Source organism: Arachis ipaensis, chromosome B1 (genome assembly GCF_059453495.1).
Source record: "Arachis ipaensis isolate K30076 ecotype BB chromosome B1, ASM5945349v1, whole genome shotgun sequence".
NCBI lineage: Eukaryota > Viridiplantae > Streptophyta > Magnoliopsida > Fabales > Fabaceae > Arachis > Arachis ipaensis.
The window spans coordinates 25,451,079-25,455,192 of NC_142436.1; the positions used below are offsets into that span (position 1 = coordinate 25,451,079).

Sequence of the window (4,114 nt, forward strand, 5' to 3'; positions counted from 1 at the left end):
CATAAGTTAAATTTTGAGAGTACACATTACACCAGTGACTAGTTATATTGGTGCAGCGTGTAACACCCTACTATACTTAATCTTATGCTTAAGTCATAAGACTGAGATAGTAAGGTATTACGACCTCTAAAAATAGTAATATATATATATAATAATAGAGAAAAGATACTTAACTAGGAGCCTTGAAAAATGGGTAAAATAAAAATCGCAAAACCAAAAAGCGCAACGCTCAGGAAATGATTACTTGCGTGCTAAGAAACCTAATAGGAACATGATAAAGTTAAGCAAAAGAATAAAGGAAAGCCAAGGAAACAGCATAACTAGCCCCTGACTTAGCCTGCGAAGCTAAGGCTAGCCAGAGGATATATATATATATATATATATATATATATATATATATATATATATATATATATATATATATATATATATATATATACATATGAACACACATAGGTATCCCCAAAATATACCAAAATACCAAAATAAACTCCTATCTCTCCCTCAACCTCTAAGAGGAGCAGCATACACAAGTTACTTGGAGAGTAAGCTAAACAAATATATACATATATACAACCAAAAACCAAAATACACCCAAGGACTACTTCGCTTCCCAAGATCCAGACGTCTAGCGAGGAGCCTCTCGACCTGCATCTGAAAAATAACAATATAATATGGAATGAGAACCGGAGGTTCTCAGCATGGTAAAAGTGCCACGCGCATAAGAAATACGGTCCTGAAAATGCCATAGGCAATCCTAGAACTCCGTTATTCAATTATCCAACTTAAGTACTAAACAGAAGTCATAAACAGGGGTAGGTATTCTAAATCTGTCTAACTTACTCAAGTTCAAGCTTAACCTAACACCAAACCATTTTTCTTCGTTTCCTCCATCCTTTCATCATTCAGAATGCAACAGAAACAAACAACCAAACAAGTTCACGCACAAGTAATGATCAAATAGTACAAATAGCAAGTATAACAAATAGCGGGTAATATATATCAATTAGGCATACCCATAAAATGCATAACAATCAATACAAACAAATGCATATGATGCATGCCTGTCCTATGGCTGATGGGGCCCATCTGTCGGTTATCCTGCCAACCCGACAAGTCCGAAAACCTTAGACTGTCCCCCGTTGCGCATCCCCAAGAGTCTATGCATAGAGTTCACATTCATATTTCATAAAATCACTCAATGGGGGCTATCCATACCCGGGAATTTATACGTGCCCGGTCACCCTTACGACGTAGGGTCAACAGAGTATCGAGATTCAACCTGGAACACGTGATGGCGAGCCACGGCTCTTACCCAGGGAACTCGTATCTCAGATAGCATTATTCATAAGCCATTTCATAGTCATAATCATTATTTAATCATTCATCAAGTCATGGCATATTAACTCCTTTTATTAACAATCTCCCTTTCACATTTTTCATCGTCATTCCCTTATAATTCATCTTGATTACCCTTTCCGGATCCTGACCAAACTTCTTATCAAACTCTTCTCATCCTTCTTAATATCGAATAATCTTAAAATCAACCCAACTCTAACATTAAATCAATCACATCACACGAGGATTGAACTTTAACTTCTCGAACTCATGACTATCACTAAGACATCCTCGACACTCTATTTTCTTTTCTGTTTCTAATATAGCAAATGAACTCGGAATTGTACAAACTTTATGTCCAGGCGTTCATATTAAAATAAGCTTTCTAACAAACTAAATATCATAATTTTCTGATTTTTCTAGCCTCAGGAATAAAGGAAAAACCGTGACTGCTCTGCAGTGCATAAAACCAGAAAAACAGCAGCAGCATGTGATATTCAAAATTCAATATAAAATCCAAGTTAAATCCAATGACTTTGAAAATTAATGTAGTTAAACTTTACTCATCCAAGTTTCTTTCTCAATTAATTCTGAGTCAATACCATTTTTAATGAAAAAGTTACATTACCTGGAAGTTAAGTAAAAATGAGACAAAATCTGTTTTAAAAACCAACAAGCTTAGTACTTTTCAATTGGAATAACTTTTATTACAAAACTTCAATTAAGCTAAATTTTGATTTGAGAACCCCTAGCTCATCCAGAAACAAGTGTGTCTTGGTTGCAACCCACTTTCTATTTAATTTTAAGAGTTACAAGCATTGGAAGTTGATGCATAGCTTGCTGAAATCTGTTTCTTTTCAGTTTTGACCACCAACATTCAAAAATTCACAGCTCCCAATCCTCAACTCTTAAAATTCTGAAATTTTAGAGAAATAAAGCAAGTTAATCAAATTTTATAACAAAATTGGTTTCGCTCCAAAACTCAACTCGTAAAAGTCGCAGCAAGACAAACAAGTTACTGCTCTATTTGATCTTTTCTGCTGCTGGACAGATTTAACAACCTAACTTTAAAAATTTGCCATAAATTGTATATTTAACAAAAAGGTCCCAAATTTTCCAGTTTAGTTCCTTATATTCCCAAGTTTAGCCCAAACTTGGTCTCATGCAATTCCGATCATTACATAATTAGTTACAGCATATACAATACCACCACAACACAACTCTATATCCTTATTAACAAACACCAATTCTAATCCATCATAAATAAATATAAGAGCACAACATTAATAACTTTCACACCTCATAATTCTAATATATAAATTCACTAACAAATCTATTCTAACAACATTACAAGGCTAATCATTAAATACAACAAACAATCCAACTTATTCTATGGTTCCTCTAACCTAAGTTTTCACAACACCGTAAATATTAAACGTGCGAAACTTAAACCATACCTTGGCCGATCACTTAATTCACCCAAGGCAGCCTCACAACTCAAAATTACAGCCCCTCCAAGCTCAATCAAATAGCCCCAAACCAAGCTTGATCACCAACAAGCCTCCAACAAGCATCAACATTCACATACACACTACCTAAACCACAATTAACACATCCAAACATAACAACTTAATACCCAAATTCCTAAATTCAGAAATTTCATTAGGGTTTAAGATCTCTTACCTTTACCCACTGATCCTTGGGCAATACCCACAAGAAATCAAGTCTAGTGGACCCCTAAAATATGAAAATCATCAAGGAATTGAGTTTCTCAAACCTTAAACCCGAAACTCATATACCAGCAGAAATGGAGCTAGGAAAAAGCGATTTACTTACTGTTTTATTTGAATAGAATTGAAGAACTCAACGAGCCCGACGCGTGACCGCAAACGGCTCGTCAATCGGAGCTCCGGATCAAAAGTTATCAAAGAAAGAAGATCAAGCTAGGTTTTGGAATTCATTCTCTTCTTCTCCATGCATTTACGCTGCTTCTGTTGTGTTCTAAGGCAGAAAATGAGCTTTAGCTCATTTATATACTGGGCTGGTTGGGCCCGCGGGCCTGGTTTGGGTCCGGTTCAACCGGCTCGGCCCATTCGGCTCAATTTTGGGCCAAATTTTTCGAAAGTGATATCAAAATTCTCGTTTTGCCGAGCTCTATCCTATTTTGATATTAGTTTTGCATATTTAATTTTTCTATTGAAAATTCGATTTATTGACTAATTATATACCGATTTTAGCGGGGTTTACACAGCGCTGCCTCAACTTGTTATCCTATAACTGCAAACTCTTTCAAGCCTCATACATTAGAGTATTTCTTGTGCTCAATTTCATAGTCAAATAAATGTATCACATACTTCTCTCCCATCTATATCCTCTCTTCTTGCTTTCTCTTTTCATCAAGTAACATAACCATTAGATTTATATAAACTATAAGAGTTTAATTGTTATAAAATCTAAATTGGACCTTGAGAAACATTTCCAAAGGTACATCACAAAATATTTACAAGTCTTGAAAGCTTCGTAGACTTTGACTTTAACTACATAATACAGACCAAATATTGAACAAACAAAAACAAGAAACTGTGGGTGAACTCTCATGAATGTCATTTCTTTGAACATCAGAGATTAAAGGGAATTCATAACTTAGAGAAGAATGGCTCAAGAAATGTAACAGCATCAACAAGTTGATGGTCCAATCCAACTTCCTCCATTGCCTCTCCTTTTGTAGTGTCTCCATCATCCTTATCACCTTCTTCTACCTTACTACTAGGCAAAG

The 4,114-nt window shown here is 35.3% G+C and overlaps 1 long non-coding RNA gene across 1 annotated transcript; it reads right to left on the reverse strand.

Annotated features, from left to right (window-relative positions):
• Positions 1-468: 468 nt before the first annotated feature.
• On the reverse strand, positions 469-3,323 carry LOC148576003 (uncharacterized). The gene is made up of 4 exons (XR_015899749.1): positions 3,175-3,323; positions 3,022-3,075; positions 2,796-2,933; positions 469-654 (listed from the first exon to the last, which is right to left on the reverse strand). It is a non-coding gene; the product is annotated as an uncharacterized LOC148576003 (long non-coding RNA).
• Between the last annotated feature and the right edge of the window lie 791 nt (positions 3,324-4,114).